This window comes from Marmota monax, unplaced genomic scaffold, assembly GCF_021218885.2.
Source record: "Marmota monax isolate L192 unplaced genomic scaffold, Marmota_monax_Labrador192_F-V1.1 WCK01_AAM20220418_F8-fsc00012, whole genome shotgun sequence".
Lineage (NCBI taxonomy): Eukaryota > Metazoa > Chordata > Mammalia > Rodentia > Sciuridae > Marmota > Marmota monax.
The window spans coordinates 30,787,159-30,804,946 of record NW_026695227.1 but is presented as its reverse complement, the minus strand read 5'-3'; the positions used below and the strand labels follow the sequence as shown (position 1 = coordinate 30,804,946).

General features: G+C 43.5%; 1 protein-coding gene across 4 annotated transcripts in view; it reads left to right on the top strand.

The window, feature by feature from the left end:
• Positions 1-17,788, top strand: part of Nckap5l (NCK associated protein 5 like) — a 35,946-nt gene that overhangs the window by 1,495 nt on the left and 16,663 nt on the right. The gene's annotated exons all lie outside the window — the stretch shown is intronic.

Here is a 17,788-nt window from a genome sequence, read left to right as displayed (position 1 = left end):
CTGTGCATTTGTGTCTCTGGTCCTTCAGCATCTTTCTCCAACTCAGGCCTTTGAGGGGAGAGTGAGAACCCAGAGAGGCCAATGTCTTGGCCGCAGGGGAGAAGGTATTTCATGATAGGCAAGTGGAAACCTGTGTGTATGGGGACTGAGCTGATATCAGTATGGATGGAGAGGCCCATCGTGGTGCATGCCTGTAATCCCAGCAATTCAGGAGGCTCAGGCAGGAGGATCACAAATTTAGTGCCAGCTTGGGCAACTCAGAACCTGTCTCCAAAGAATTCTGAAAAGGGCCAGGGGTGTAGCTTGTTGGTAGAGCACCCCTCGGTTCAATCCCCAGTAATACACACAAAATACATAAATGAAGACACACATATACATATACTCTCTGAGAGAATCTTTGGGCCCTTCTCTTCCTATGGCCTTTCCAAGACAATTTCCTTCTCAGGGATTCAGTTTCCATCATTTTTTAAATTCGCCAGTGGGACTAGAAAGCTCTAAAATCCCCTTTTTGATACTGAATGATTATACTATTAGGCAGCTCTAGAGGTGAGAATGGTCCTCTGGCAGGCTGGTTCCATTTAGAGAGCTAAGGTGTGAGGTGTCATAGTTGCTTAGGATTAGAACTAAGGTTAGAGAGGAGCAGACTCCCTTGTCCTGCCCAGGAATACTCATTGTTCTGCTCACCCCTGGTGCCTTGGGATATGAACTCCTGTTTGGCCCACCCATCAAGGCCTCTGATGAGACATCTGGCTCAGCCAGTCTTTGAGTTGGACCTTTGGGGAGGGGTTGAGAGGAGGAGGCAGCCAAAGGCCAGCAGGGTAAGCAGATTCCCAGGAGACAGTTTGCATCTCAGCTGTTGGGACTTGTTTTAGGATCTGGGCCAGGAAGCATAGCACACTCATCTACCCTCTTATGGGAAAAGGGCAAAGAGGGCCCCACTGCTGTTGCCCATCCCACCCCCTGACTCTATCTGCTTCACCTCTGTGTACTTACCACCCCAGCTCCCAGGCAAGGGGCTGAATTTTCCCTGCTACCCTCACCTAGTCCAGCCAGCCTCCCAGGCCCTGCCATGCCATCTCAACAGCTCCAGCAACAAGAAGCTGTCCCCCACCCCATCTTTCCCAGCCCCCTTGTCTCCTGTGGGTAAGGCTTTCTCAGGAGTCGGTTCTCTCCAGGTTGGGACTTGCTTTCCAGCTCAAGAGCCAAAAGGCCTTACGTTCTTGTTTGTTTTCATCTTTGGTCTCCCAGGTGAAGGGGAATGTTGAAGGAGAGGTGGTAGTTAGAGAGGCCTTCAGATTGGTTGAATATGAGGCATATTCTCCTGCATTGCTTTTCCCTCTGCTGGCTCTATTGGGCCTGGGAACCCCTCTCCCCTGTATATATGGGTGAAGCTGCAGCAGGAGGTATTTAGGTCAGACCCCAAGGAAACCTTCCTCACTGCTGGGAACTCTTGAAATGGATAATGGAAGCTCCCAGGGAAGTCAGTTTCCCAGAAAGTGGCTAATGGTAGAGTCCCTGTCAGAGTGAAGGATGCAGCTGTTGCTAGGCAGAGGCTGATCTTCCTTCTTGGGGTGTGGCTCTGAGGCTGGCCAGCAGAGGCCCCGTTAGGAGCAGAAGGATAAAAGACCCTTGCCTGATTGCCAGAGCAGGGTCCCTAACCCCATCAGTCCTGGAACCCCAGAGCTGCATTTCTCAGAACAAATGCCCTTTCCCACTCTTGCTTCCCCCACCCTCTACCCCTAAGTCACCATTACTACCACCGTCTGCTTTGACAACCCTCAATCGAAACTGGCAGGCTTCTCTAGCCTGTCTGGCTGTGCTAATGGACTGATTGGATTTTCTATACTTGGAGTTTGGGATTTCTGATTGAACATGCAAATTTATGTAAATCAATCTGAGATCTGCCACCACATCAAAACAATGTGGAGCTTCCACAGGCTGGAAGGAATCCTAGAGACAGTCTAGTCCAACGCCCTCAAGTTAAAAATGGGGAAACTGAAGTCCAGAGGGGGAAATGATTCACATGGTGGTGAATGATGCAGTGGTGAATGTCAGTAGGACTCTTGACTCTGGCCTCTAGTTTTACATGGTTGCATTCTGCTGTAATTTTTCATTCATGAGAGAGCCTGGTTGTATTTTAAAGCAGAGAAGGCTAGTTATCGAATCTGGCACTTAGAGGGTCAGAATGTTATCCCAGGGCCCTCAGGGACTCTGGTTAGCTTTCTGACATACTGAAGAAAAAAAAACTTTAAATCCCTTAGAACAAGACCTGTAATATTTTCCCCTAGACACTGTCCTGAAGGGGTAGAGGATAAGGCCATTATTTGCTACTTGGCTTAGCACTTAACATTTGTCCTTGAGCTGAGATAAATTTCCAGTATCTGCCACAGTAGTAGACACATAGTAGGCTATGGATGCATCTATATATGCAATGCCTCTGTCTTTATTCTTCCAAACTAATTTGGGTTTCTGCCACTTCCTTCTATGCTACAGTTTGATTCTGCTGCTTCTTTATCACTAAGAGCTTTGGTCTATTGACTTTTTGCCTAACCTTTCCATCCTTAGGCTTTTTTTTTTTTTTTTTGCAAATTTCTAGGGTAGTGACCAGACAGACCTTGCTAAAGGAAAGAGCTTATTATTTTGGATCAATGCCAAAGATGAATGGCGGCTACAAAGATGAGCTGGGATCCCAAGAATAGTATTCCCACTTTTTTTTTTTTTAATGTCCTGTGGATTGAACCCAGAACTTTGGGCATGCAAGGAAGCCACTAAGCTAAAAGAACACTTCTTGATGTGCTCTTGATCTGATCCCCCTGCCCAGCTGCCAGGTTCTCTCTGCTTCCTCATCATGGAATGTGCCTGTAGTGTGGAGCTGTTCAAAGGACTGAGCCCTTGCTTAGCCTGTGATGCCTGAGAGTACCATAGAGATGGTGAGGATGCTCAGGCGGCCATTGACCGGCTTTGCCACACTCTGGGAAAGTGGTGCAGGAGCTCAAGAACTCCTGCCAAGGGCCTGGGGAAGGGACTTGGGACAAATGTCTGGGGTTTTCCTCACCTTCTCACCAAACCCAGATCTGAAATGAGTGCCTCTGTCTTCAGCATCTTCCCGAAATAGCAGGTGTGGCAGAGCCAGCACCTCTGGTTCCCCACTGGACAGCTCTCTTCCATACCTAGGTTCTTACTTCTGTGCAAGGCAAGATCCTTCTCTCTGGACCTCAGTTTCTCAGCTAGTGCTCATGGATTAATAACACATCATCAATGGGGTGTGGCACCTGCTCCATAATTACCATTTTCCCAGCACTGGAAGTTATGTAGATGAAAGAGGCTCAAGGAGGCCAGGCTGTTATTAAGGTGAATTATCGTTGCTGTTATTACTGATTTCTAAAAACCCAGCAGCTTCTGAGAAGAACACATTCAGGCCCAGCACCCTGAACCTCATGCTGGTCCTTGAGCACTAGGAGTTTTCCAGTACTCCCTAGCTTTAAATAAATATACCTATTTATATATATATATTTTTTTTTATATTTTGACACTGAGGATTGAACTTCATACTTGCTAGGCAAATGTTCTTACATGTCTTTTTTTTTTTTTTTTTGGTAGTAGAAGTAGTAGTAGTAGTAGGGATTTAACCCAAGGGTGTTCTACTACTGAACTATACCATCAGCCCATTTTTTATTTTGGTTTTCCTTTCTAAGAGGATCTCACTAAGTTGCTGAGGCTGGCCTCAAATTTGCAGTCCTCCTGCCTCAGCCTCCTGAGTCAGTAGGATTACAGGTATGCACTACCGTGTCCACCTAAAATTATAGCTATTTTAAAGGCAAGAAGACCCTATTCTATTTTCCTTCTTTTGTCCACAAGACTTGAGTGGTGGATGCTACTTAGGGGAGATTAGTCTACAATTCTTACTCTCAGCCTGGATTTGCTTCTGACCCTGACCCTTTGGGAAGAGGATTAATGACTTTTCCTAGACAAGCTGCAAAAGGCCTTGAAACTCCTGGGGTGCGGCCCTGGGGTACTCAGCACCTGAGTTCCCAGGGGCTGATTCACCTTACCCTTAGCTGGCTTGATGTGGGGGATATAATTGGTTCTTTTGTGCAGGGATCTGTTGAGACACCCCTAGAACCTGTCTGCAGTAGCTCTAGGCACTCATTCCAGGAGTCATTTACCAACCTTACCCTCATCTACTTCAAGCTCTCTTCCTTTTCCAACCTCTTATCCTTGCCTCTGCTCTCTACTAGACTTTGCCTCCTTCCCAGTTTACTAGAATGAACCCAGTTCTTTTTTTTTTTATTATTGGTTGTTCAAAACATTACAAAGCTCATGACATATCATCTTCCATACATTTGATTCAAGTGGGTTATGAACTCCCATTTTTTACCCCAAATACAAGTTGCAGAATCACATCGGTTACACATCCACATTTTTACATAATACCATATTAATGACTGTTGTATTCTGCTACCTTTCCTATCCCCTACTATCCCCCCTCCCCTTCCCTCTCATCTTCCCTCTCTACCCCATCTACTGTTATTTAATTCTCTCCCTTGTTTTTTTTTCCCTTTCCCTTCACAAACTCTTATATGTAATTTTGTGTAACAATGAGGGTCTCCTTCCATTTCCATACAGTTTCCCTTCTCTCTCCCTTTCTCTCCCCCCACTCATCTCTGTTTAATGTTAATCTTTTCCTCATGCTCTTCTTCCCTGTTCTGATCTTAGTTGCTCTCTTTATATCAAAGAAGACATTTGGCATTTGTTTTTTAAGGATTGGCTAGCTTCACTTAGCATAATCTGCTCTAATGCCATCCATTTCCCTGCAAAATCCATGATTTTGTCGTTTTTTAGTGCTTTGTAATACTCCATTGTGTATAAATGCCACAGTTTTTTAATCCATTCATCTATTGAAGGGCATCTAGGTTGATTCCAAAGTCTAGCTATTGTGAATTGTGCTGCTATGATCATTGATGTGGCAGTATCCCTATAGTATGCTCTTTTAAGGTCCTCAGGGAGTAGACCGAGAAGGGCAATAGCTGGGTCAAATGGTGGTTCCATTCCCAGCTTTCCTAGGAATCTCCATACTGCTTTCCATATTGGCCGCACCAATTTGCAGTTCCACCAGCAATGTACAAGTGTACCCTTTTCCCCACATCCTCGCCAGCACTTATTGTTGCTTGACTTCATAATGGCTGCCAATCTTACTGGAGTGAGATGGTATCTTAGGGTGGTTTTGATTTGCATTTCTCTGACTGCTAGAGATGGTGAGCATTTTTTCATGTACTTATTGATTGATTGTATGTCCTCCTCTGAGAAGTGTCTGTTCAGGTCCTTGGCCCATTTGTTGATAGGGTTGTTTGTTATCTTATTGTTTAATTTTTTGAGTTCTTTGTATATTCTGGATATTAGGGCTCTATCTGAAGTGTGAGGAGTAAAAATTTGTTCCCAGGATGTAGGTTCCCTATTTACCTCTCTTATTGTTTCTCTTGCTGAGAAAAAACTTTTTAGTTTAAGTAAGTCCCATTTGTTTATTCTTGTATTTAACTCTTGGGCTATGGGCGTCCTATTAAGGAATTTGGAGCCCGACCCCACAATATGTAGATCGGAGCCAACTTTTTCTTCTATCAGGTGCAGAGTCTCTGATTTGATATCTAGCTCCTTGATCCATTTTGAATTAACTTTTGTGCATGTCGAGAGAAAGGGGTTCAGCTTCATTTTGTTGCATATGGATTTCCAGTTTTCCCAGCACCATTTGATGAAGATGCTATCCTTTCTCCATTGCATGCTTTTAGCGCCTTTATCAAATATAAGAAAGTTGTAATTTTGTGGATTGGTCTCTGTGTCCTCTATTCTTTACCATTGGTCCACCTGCCTGTTTTGGTACCAGTACCATGCTGTTTTTGTTACTATTGCTCTGTAGTACAGTTTGAAATCTGGTATTGCTATACCTCCCGATTCACACTTCCTGCTTAGAATTGCTTTTGCTATTCTGGGTCTTTTGTTTTTCCATATGAATTTCATGATAGCTTTATCTATTTCTACCAGAAATGCCGTTGGGATTTTGATTGGCATTGCGTTGAACCTGTAGAGAACCTTGGGTAATATCGCCATTTTGATGATGTTGGTTCTGCCTATCCATGAACAGGGTACTGAACCCAGTTCTTAAATATGCAGATGTGCCCCTGACTAGCTACTGAATAGTAGTGCTACCCTGCCACACTGCAGCCTGGAGGAACAAGGGCCTCTCTTAGCTCTATGGAAGAAACGGAGTAAAGGCTTTAGTGTCTTGTAGTCAGAGTCCCCATATTCATCTGACCAGACCTCACATGCTCTCATGTCCTAGGGATGTGATCACTTCCTTCTCATACAGGAAGAGGATGGATGACCACAGCTGAGAGGAGCTTTAGAAAGTACTTGCCACCTCTGTTAGATCTGCTGTTTCTGGTTGTCTTAGTCTATCAGGCTGCTATAACAAAAATATCATAAGCTGGGTAGCTTATAAACAGAGATTTATTTTTTAAACCTCTGGAGTCTGGCAAATCCAAGATCCAGGTGCCAGCAGATGTGGTGTCTTGTGAAGGCCTGGTTTCTGGCTCATTAGACAAAGCCTCTTTTTTTCTCTTGGGCCTCTTTTATAAAGGCACTAATATCATTCATGAGGGCACCACTTCCATGACCAGATCACCTCTTAGAGACCCTCCTCATAACATCATCTTGGGAGTTAGGATTTTAGTGTATAAATTTAGAGGAGTGGGGATGCAGACATTCAGACCAAAGCACCCAACTCAGGATCCCCTAGTTGGCCTCAAACCATGAGCAAAGTCATTCAACTCTATATTCTGATCTTCATTCAGATGTCAGGATTTTGTCCCAAACAAGCCTGTGAGAAATTTTCAGGGTCTGGCCAGGCCATTCATTCAGCCAGTAAATATTCTAGAACATAATGTGTGCTAGTGTTGTGCTAGACTATAGGATACAATGGTGATCAAGAAAGTCCACATTTGGGCAGAGGATGTGGCTCAAGCGGTAGTGCGCTCGCCTGGCATGCGTGCGACCTGGGTTCGATCCTCAGCACCACATACAAACAAAGATGTTATTTCCGCCGAAAACTAAAAAATAAATAAATAAAATCTAATTAACTATTTATTTAAAAAAAAAAAAAAAAGAAAGTCCACATTCAGTCAGGCATGGTGGCACATGCCTATAATCCCAGTGACTTGGGAGTCTGAGGCAGTAAGATTGCAAGTTCAAGGCCAGCCTTAGCAATTTAGGCTCTGAGCAACTTAGGGAGACCCAGTCTCAAATTTTAAGAAAAGGAGCTTGTAATCCCAGCAGCTCAAGAGGCTGTGGCAAGAAGATCACAAATTCAAAATCAACCTCAGCAACTTAGCAAGACCCTGTATCAAAATAAAATATAAAAAGGGCTGGAAATGTGGGTCAGAGGTTAAGCGCCCCTGGACTTCATCCCCAGTACCAAAAAACAGTTCACATTCATCAAATAACAGTTCTAAAATTATAGTTGTGATAGGGGCTACAAAGAAAGGACGTGTGCAACACTGATTTGATCATTACAGGTTAAATACATGTATTGATTTACAATATTGTACCTCATAAGTCAGTACATGTATGTCAATTAAAAAATAAAAATAGGGGCTATGAGTTGTGGCTCAGCAGTAGAGTGCTTCCCTAGCATGTGCAAGGCCCTGGGTTCTATCCTCAGCACCACATAAAAATGAATAAACAAAATAAAGGTGTTGTATCCAACTACAACTAAAAAATAAATATTAAAAAAAAACCTTCTCTTTAAAAAAATTAAAAATAGCTGGGTATGGTGGTACATGCCTGTAAACCCAGCTATTCAGGAGGCTGAGGTAGGAGTAGCACAGGTTCAAGGCCAGCCTGAGCAACCTAGTGAGACCTTTGTCGTGAAATAAAATAAATTGAAAGGATTGGGGAACGTAGCTCAGTGGTAAGAGTGCCCTGAGGTTCGTACCCCAGGACAGAAAGGATGTGTAGTAAGAGCAAAGACACAGAGTTGTGTGTGCATGTGAGGAATGTGCCCAGGGCTTTGTATGACACATTGCTGGAGGCAGGAGTCCAGCCAGGACTGCAGATATGGTACCATGTGAACACCTGAGTGCTTCATTGGCTTCTCTTCTAATCTCTTCCCCAATCTGTGCGATATCCTGGCCCCTTACAGTGTCCAAGACAGAGACCCCATTCTCTGCCAGATGGTGCTGATGGTGCCTCCTCCCCACTCCACTGTGTGGCCTTCTATTTCCCCAGCTCCAAGCCTGCAAGCTCCTGAAGCTGGAACCTGCTTTCCACTATAGGCTGAAAGGGAAGTTGGGGGGTGTTCACTTTTCATTTCCTCTGTAGACAGCACCTCACTTCCTGTCCCCCAGGCTAGAAGAAGGCTAAAAGCTCTTGGCTTTGCTCTCCCTTCCTCTGTCCTCCCCCACTGCTTTCCCAGGAAGCCTGCAGCTCTTGATGGAGAAAGACAACATCAAAGCTGGCAGGCTTCCCCTCCCCCTTGTTCTGCACAAGGGGACCTGTCTTCTCAGCTGCAATCCTTTCCTAGACATGATATCATCCTTCTCTTCTATGCCCTGCTGAGAGAGGAGTCAAAGAAGACTTATTTCCATTTTAAAGATAATAAAATTGAGGCCCAAAGGAGTTCTTGACTTTTCTCTACTCCCCCAAGGATCATGCCCAGCCAGAACCAGAATCCAGAAGCCTGTCTCCCATTTGTAAGCATAAACAAGAGCATAACCCAGTGGAAGTTTGTGGGTGAACCAGAGGTACTGTCTCCTGGAGCAGAGCTGGCAGCTTTGGAGGTGACATCTGTGCACTGGCTGGATGGCTGGTGTAGCACTGGAGCTGTGTGAGTGCAGAAAACTGCCAGAGCCTAATTCTTTCGTTAAAAAGAAGCAGGATATGGAGTTGGGCACTGGGTCATGGGTATAGTGAGGAGCTGGAAGTATATCTACCCAGCTTTCCTAGGCCTGTAGGTAAAGCCCGAGAACTCACAGTCCCTTTTTTTAAAAAAAAATGTATTTTTTTTAGTTATACATGGATACAATATCTCTATTTTGTTTATTTTTATGTGGTGCTGAGGATCGAACCCACACGTGAGAGGCGAGCGCTCTACTGCTGAGCCACAATCCCAGCCCACAGTTCCATCTCAGATTTGAGAATATGTAGTTGATGTTCCAACAGTCAGCTCCATTATCACCTCTAGGAGCCTCTCTGCCTCCGTTTCTCCTACAGGACCTAGCATATGTCACTAGTTATGCCCAAGATCTTAAAAAGATGCTGACTCCCTCATTCTGCCCAGGGATGGGAAACGAGTTGGGAACTGGCCCAGATGAGGGGAGCAGGAAACACTCACCTTCAGGTGCCCCTAGATCCAGCAGCACTGAGTCATTCCATTTACATACACACATGAGATTTCTGCCTCCTCACTTCTCTGGTGCCTTCAAATGATCTTCTTTCCCTTCTATATAAACCTTGTTTGTCTTTAGGGGCTCAATTCACTTGATGACTTTTTTAAGTTCTTCAAAAGACTTCTCTAGTGAACCTTCCTTTGCAGTACAGTTATTTGCCTATCTTATTTTAAATTAACAAATGAAAATTATATACATTTATGATGTACAAAATGATATCTTGATATATGGATATATTGCAGAATGGCTAAATCAAGCAATTTAACATATACATTTTCTCACTTTAGGGGTGAGAATACTTAAAATCTACTTTCTTAGCTATTTTCTAGTTTATAACACATTGTGAACTATAGTCCCCATGATGTGCAACAGATCTCTTGAACTTATTTTTCTGTCTGACTGAAATTTTTGTATCTTTTGACAACCCCCTCAAAGCCTTTGTTAGCTACCATTTTAATCTCTGCTTCTCTGAGTTCTACTTTTTGAGATTCTGCATGTAAGTGAGATCATGTGGTATTTTGTTTTTGTGTGCTTGACTTATTTCACTTAGCATAATGTCCTCTAAATTCATCCAGTTTTGGCAAATGACAGAATTTTCTTTGTTTTTGAAATTGAATAGTATTCTACTGTGTATATATGGCACATTTTCTCTTATACACTCATCTGTTAATGCAGGCTAAGTCCACCTCTTGGATATTGTAAATAATGCTGCAATTAACATTGGAGTACAGATTTCTGTTCAACATACTGATTTCATATCCTTTGGCTGTATACCCAGTAGTGGAATTGCTGGATCATATGGTGCTTCTATTTTTAATTTTTAAGGCACTTCTATACAGTTTCCAACAATGACTATACTAGTTTATATTCCCCTCAACAGTGTGCCTTTTCTCCATACCCTGACCAACACTTGTTGTCTTTCATCTTTGTAATAATAGCCATTGTAACAGGTAGAAGAGGTTATCTCATTGTGGTTTTAATTTAATTTGCATTTCCCTGATGATTAGTGATGCCAAGTGTTTTTGCATATACCTATTGGCTGTTCGTATGTCTTCTTTTGAGAAGTGTCTCTTTGCTCTTTTTTTTTTTTTTTTTTTTTTTTGGTAGTACTGGGAATTGAACACAGGGGAGCTGTACCTCTGAGCTACATCCCCAAACCGCCCCCCCTTTTAATATTTTTAGTTGTTGATGGACCTTTATTTTATTTATTTATATGTGATGTTGCGAATCGAACCCAGTGCCTCACACATGCTAGGCAAGTGCTCTACCACTGAACTACAACCCCAGCCCCCAACCCCTTTTTATTTTGAGCCAAGATCTCACTAAGTTGCCCAGACTGACCTCGAACTTGTGATCCTCCTATAGGGTGTGGGTGGAGTCCAGAAATGCAGCCCTCCTCCCTGGAGAACTTTCCTTCCAGCAGAGCATGAGAAGTCTCTCCTCACAGAGACAGCACAGAACACACTGCTTTTTGAAATAGGGATCCTGCTGGAGTCACTTTAACAAGAGAGACCAATGGGGCAGGGGTTGTGGCTCAGCAGTAGAGCACTCGCCTTACATGTGCGAAACCCTGAGTTCAATCTTCAGCACCACATAAAAATAAATAAGTGAAATAAAGGTATCATGTCCAACTAAAAATAAATAAATATTAAAAAAAAAAAGAAGAAGAAGAAGAAGAGAGACCATTGAGTGCTATGTCAGCCCAAGAAAGCTTTTCAGAAGAATTGCTTTAGGATAAGACCAATGGACTTCTAGGATTGTGTTGAGGGTATTGGTTTATCCCCAAACCAATAGGAGGTTATGGGAAGATTTGAAGTGGGAAAAACATAATCAGATTTATAGTTTTAGAAAATCGCTCCAATAGAATGCTCCTTGGAAAAGTGATTGTGACAGGGAAAATATGAGAAAAACTTGAAATGTCTTATGGAGCCAGAAATTAAGGAAGTGCCAAAATAAAAGGGCATTTTAAAAGGATACATAAGCCAATCTGAAAGATTCTCAATGGCCAAAGCCAGAGTTTAAGCAACGAAATAATTGAGGATAGTATTGGATTACAACCCATAGTAAATAAATATCAGTTAATTCATAATAATATAAGTAATTGTAACAATGTAAGTTTATAAATTTAAAAAATGGGAATGAATGGACAATTCTTCCTTACAGGAAATAAGGGAAATGGAAAATTATCATTGGAACATCATAGTAATTAATACAAGCAAGATCCACTGATAGAGCCTAAAATCAGTGAATGAAATTTAGGGGCACTCAACCACTGAGCCACATCCCTACCCCTATTTTGTATTTTATTAAAGTCAAGGTCTCACTGAGTTGCTTAACGTCTCACTGAATTGCTGAAGCTGGCTTTGAACTCACGATTCTCCTCAGTCTCCTGAGCCTCTGGGATTACAGGCAAGTGCCACCATGCCCGGCCAGTGAATGAAATTTTAAAGAGAAACAGAATAGTTGGGTAATCACAGCATACTGCCTTCCAAAATATTTATTAAATACAAAAGGAAAAACAGTAAATTTACAATAGAGAAACTTGCAAATAGATACCAGCTGGCCAAGTGGTCAAAGTTAAAACATCACCAGTAGTGAGACATCTTGACCTCATGCATACCCCAATACAATCACTTAGAAAAGCACATTTGGTGATATTTCCCAAAAAAACATGACCTTAATTTGATCAGCAAGAATATCAGACAAGGGGCTGGGTTGTAGCTCAGTGGTAGAGCATTTGCCTAGTATGTGTGAGTGTGTGAGGCACTGGGTTTAATCCTCAGTACCACATAAAAATGAATAAATAAAATAAAAGTATTGTGTCCATCTACAACTAAAAATAAATAAATAAAAATAAAAATATTAAAAATATATCAGACAGATTCAAGTTGGGAAACATTTCCAAAATGCAAAAATGCCCAGGATGCCAGACAGAAGATTGAGGAAGGAGGATCACAAGTTAAAGGCCAGCCTGGGCAACTTAGCAGACCTATTTCAAAATTTTTTATTTTTTAAAAAAAGGGCTGGGGATGTAGCTCATTGGTAGAGTGTCCCCTGGATTCAATCCCCGGTACCAAGAAAAACAAACCAAAACACTGAATCATACACTTTAAATAGGTAAATCGTATGGGATGTGAACTGTATTTCAAAGCTTTAAAAAAAAGTGCTGCTGGATGGGGTGGCACATGCCTGTAATCCTGGTGACTCAGAAAGCTAAAGCAGGAGGATCTCAAGTTCGAGGCCATCCTGGGTAACTTAGTGAAACTCTGTCTCAAAATAAAAATGAAAAGAGCTGGAGATGTAGCTCAGGAATAGAGCACCCCTGGTTCAATCCCCAGTGCCACCATAAAGAAAAAATGCAGGAGGAAAAAGTCATCAGAGACATTTATACCTGAGAAGGCAATGAAGCCTGAAAAATATTTGGATTTATTGTTGTGGTTACTGCTAAATAGGACAAGATTGACAAAAAGATGAGAAGACAGCTTTTTATTTTTTTAGTTTGGCTTTGAAGGGCAGTATCAGGATAAATGTCTGTAAAGAATTGTTTTTAAAATGAAAGATGCCTAACAAGTTTTAAAAATGAACGGGAGGGCTGGGGATATAGCTCAGTTGGTGAAGTGCTTCTCTCAAGGCCCTGGGTTCAATCCCCAGCACCACACACACACAGACACACACACACACAAAAAAAGTGGGAGCCAGGCTTAGTGGCATATGCCTGTGATCCCAGCAGCTTTGGAGGCTGAGGCAGGAAGATCCCACATTCAGAGCCAGCCTCGGTAACTTAGTGAGGCCCTAAGCAACTCAGCAAGACCCTGTTTCATAGTAAAATACATAAAAGGGCTGGGGATATGGCTCAGTGGTTAAGTGTGCCTGGGTTCAATCTCCAGTACCAAAAAAAAAAAAAAAAAACTGAATGGGAACGATCCCTTCAGAATGTCCATTCTGAAGACATGAACAGAGGCTGTCTGAGTCAGGAAGGACTAGCCTGGGCTGAGGAGAGGCAGTTCCTCTGTTGTAATAGAGGCAATGACGGGATAGGTAGGATTCCCATGGGGCTGGGAAGATGGCAGGAGGTTTGAGGGAGTTTCCCTTTGCCAGCTTTAACCCTCTGGGAAAACAGGAGGATAGGTAATGGGCCAGAAGCTTGAGGAGAGTAGAAAGAGAATAGAGTTATTGCAGAGAATTAGAAAGCAACTCCAACAAATAATATAGCCAGCAAGATTGACAATGTGCCTGACATGGCTTTCCTTTGGTTAAGGCAGAGAGTGAAAAATAGTGTAAGCAAAAGCCTAGGGACAGGAATGAGCACCAAGTCCTAACCCTTTCCCACTCTCATTCCCTGTGGAGAAGAGCATTGACCTACAATGTTCTAGCCAAGATATCTCAGGGGTCTTCTCAAACTTCACCATCCAGAGCAATGGCCACTAACTACACGTGGCTGTCTAAAATTTACTTTAAAAGTTCAGTTCTCAGTTGGACTGCCTATATTTCAAATACACAGTAGCCACCTATAGCTACTGTCTACCATAGCAGACAGCCCAGACTAAGCATTTTCATCACAGTAAATTCTACCAGAAAAATGAGTTTTAAACTTTTTTGTCTGAAGACCCCAGTACGTTCTTCAAAATTGAAAAGCCCAAAGAACTTTAATTTATATGTGTTTTACTTATTGACATTTACTATAGTATAAGTTAGAACTTAGGACCATTCAGGCATGGTGGTACACACCTGTGTGCACACCAGCTACTCCAGAGGCTGTGGAGGAAGATCACAAATTTGAGCCCAGTCTGGGAAACTTAGTGAGACTTTGTCTCAAAATAAAAAATAAAGGTCTGGGGCTGTAATTCAGGGGCAGAGTGCTTGCCTAGCACTTGCCTAGTATGAAACACTGTGTTCAATCCTTAGCATCACATAAAAAAAATAAACAAATAAAATAAAGGCATGCTGTTCATCTACAGCAACAAAAAATAATAATAATAAAATAAAAAGTAAAAGTAGCTCAGCAATAGAGCACTTGCTTAGTTAGGATCAGCCCCTAGTACTGGGGTGGGGGGGGGAGTTGGAGGAGACCTGAAAATTTTAAACATTTATTTCATTTATGTAAAAATAACAATAAATCCATTATATATTAATATATTTTATGAAAAATAATTACATATTTTTCAAAACAGAAAAAACATTGGAAAAAAAGTCACTGTTTACTTCTATAAGTCTGTCATGTCTGACTTAGTAGAAGGCAACTGAATTCTTATATCTGCTTCTGTATTTGGTCTGTGACGATCTCACACAGCATAGCCTATGGAAAATCATGAGAGAATGAGCATAATAAAAATAGATAGTGTCTTAGTAGAACTCTGAAAATTGTTTTTGGAAGGAAAAAAAGAAAAGAATAGTTGTAACCTTATAGGTAACTTGAAAGGACGTCAGGATCCCCAAGCCACTCTTTGAGAACCACTGTTCTAGAACAATCTCCACATGGTGGAAGGAGATTGTCCTGGAGAGACTGGATATTTTGCCTAAAGTCACACAGCAAGAAGTACATTGCAGAGTTAGGCTAAACTCAAGCCTCTGCCACCTTCTTTGTGGCTTTTCCCATTCCTTTGCCTGGGCTAGGATGGGCCTAACCAGGACTTTGGGAGGGGGAGCCTAGGCCGCTTGGCTGCAGAACCACTGGTGTGCGGTCCTATAAATAATTGTGAGGGAACCCCTTCTCTCTCCCCACCCCAGCAGCTGCTATTTTTTGTTGTTGGGTTATACTGTGGACAAGGGAAGGGGAGTGAAGAATGTTGAAATCTGGAAGCCTTTGGGGCTGTTAAAAGTAGCTACCCTTCCTCCTGACCAACCTGAAAGGGCAGGGGCTGATCTGGCTGTCCATTTTATTCCAAAGAATTCATACCATGGTGGTAGCCAAGGTTCTTGGAGTGCCTGTGAGGAGGAAGCTGGAGGGGGATGCATGGGCCCCTTCTCCAGGGACAGATGCATTTCAGAAGGACTGTTGTGTCTCTGGTGCCAGTTGTCAGGAGGAGGGAAGGAAATTCTTTAATGCCCTCTTTCCCTGGTGGGGTGGGGAGGGGACCAGTTGAAATTCTTAGGGCTAAAAGAATGGCCACTTAATCCCTGTTTTTGGCCAGGGATTAAGTGGCCACTGTCAGGCCAGGAGTGTCCTGTGGGAACCAGGCCTCTGTCCTTATATCCTTTCCCTTGGCAGCCCAGGACTGGTCTTTGCTGTGGGTGAAGAAGTCGCTGTTTACAAGTGAACTTGGGTGTGACACTGGGACTGATGAAAGGGATTCCAGAAAGCAGCTGGGGAGGGGAGTGAAGGGGACTAGCTGGTGTTAGGGATGATTCTGAGTTTCCCCAACTCTGTTTTCCTGCAGCTGCCCGTCCCTCCCCCACCCCAGCCCCTGGCTTCTCTCCCTGGAGGATTTTGGAGGGAACAGCTGGGAAGTGAGGGACTCCTCAGGGGCCAGAGGGCCTTGGCTGAGGGATGAGGGGGGATGGAGACCAGGCTAGCTGCCACCTCTCTGGCCCCTGCTCCCAGTTTAGGGAGGAGTTTTGCCCATACCATACTTGGAGATGGGTAGGAATTGCAGATCCTCTTCTGGCAGACTGAAAGGCAGGATGGCCCTAGAAGCTCCTGTCTACTATTGGCTTTAAAGGAAACAGGGCTCAAGATGGGGTTGTGGCTCAGTGGTAGAGTGTGTGCTTAACAGGCATGAAGCCCTGGGTTTAATCCCCAGCACCACCAAAAACGGTGGCATGAAACTAAGGCTATACATAACCAAGGCCAAAGAGATAGCAGTCATCCACACACACTCAACAACTTCTCCAGGTTACCCAGAGATTTCTGAGCAGCAGTTTCCCGTTCCTGTCTCTTGATGCCTTAAAATTGCCCCTCACGCCCTCTAAAGGACTTGAGAGAGCATTCTGTTCTTCCTCCTTTCCCTGCCCCTCCCTCCCCTCAGCACTGAGGTCACCTCCTTCTGAATCAGGCCTTTGTGGAGGCAGAAACCTCTCACTGGCAGTTCTGGAGGGAGAAGCCTCCAGTTCAAGTTAGAATTTCCTACCCAGCCTGGCTATAGGGAGAATTCCAGACCCAACATCTGAGATGTGCTGTGAGGCCATGCAGAAGGATGTTAGAAACCAGGACCATCTGAAAGGCTCAGGCCCGGGTTTTCCCAGGATCTACATAGGGCTGAGCACAGAGGCTGTGAGTAGGAGTCATGGGTCCTGAGAGAAGAGGAGGATGATTGGACACTGAGTTGGGTACTGACACCACACATGGAGAGTCACTGAGGAACTGACTTAGGAGACAAAGGCCAAGTTCCAAATTAGGCTTTGTTTTGGAGGTGGAGGTGTTAGTCCCTAGAGGGTATAAAGACTAAGGAAGGGCTAGGGTTGTGGCTCAGCAGTAGAGCGCTCCCCTAGCATGGGTGAGGCTCTGGGTTCGATCCTCAGCACCATGTAAAAAATAAATAAATAAAATAAAGATATTGTGTCCAACTAAAAAATAAATGTTTTTCTTAAAAAACGACTAAGGAAGTTTTCTTTTAGAAAAGAAAAAAAAAATTTTTTTTTTTTTTTTTTAAGAGACCGGATCAGGTTGGAAATGTCACTCAATGGTAGAGTGCTTCCCTAGCAGGAGCAAGGCCCTGGGCTCAACCCCACAATACTACAGAAAGGTGGGGTTGGGGGATAGAGTTTCTACTATGTTGCCTAGGCTGGCCTTGAACTCACAATCCTCCTTCCTCAGCCTCTGGGAGTAAATTGGATTATAAACTTATGCCACCATGTCTAGCTGTTTTTGTTGTTGTTTTGCTTTTTGTTTTTTAGAAATCTCAAACTCAGATTCACAGGCACGTGCTCCTCCCCATCACCAAGTTGAAATGTTCCTCCCCAGTCAGGCTGACAGTTGTCTGCCTCCTGCTTATGGCAGCTCTGCAGACACAGAGAAGGCTCTCCACCCTGAGTTGGCCCAGACCATCGTGGTGCAAGGGCAGAAAACATTTCTCCCAAAGTGGGGCTGAGTCACAGCCTTCCTCCAGCCAACATTTCCGGAGCCTCTACTCAGTCTCCAGCTGGGACCTACAGAGCAGTGTATGCAGGAGAGAAATGTTACCCTTGGGAGGCTTAGAAACTAAAGGGCCTCCCATAGTTCACAGAAGGACTCAGTCCACCCTGCCCTGGGATCTGTAAGGGCTCAGATTTGGACGGTGGCAATGGTTGGCTAGTGTGGTGTGCTGGGTCTCTACCCTCTTTAGTACATAAAACTTGTGTACATGATGGCATAAGTTTATAATCCCATTTACTCTACAACCAGGCCATGTGCGGTGTGCACACCTGTAATTGCA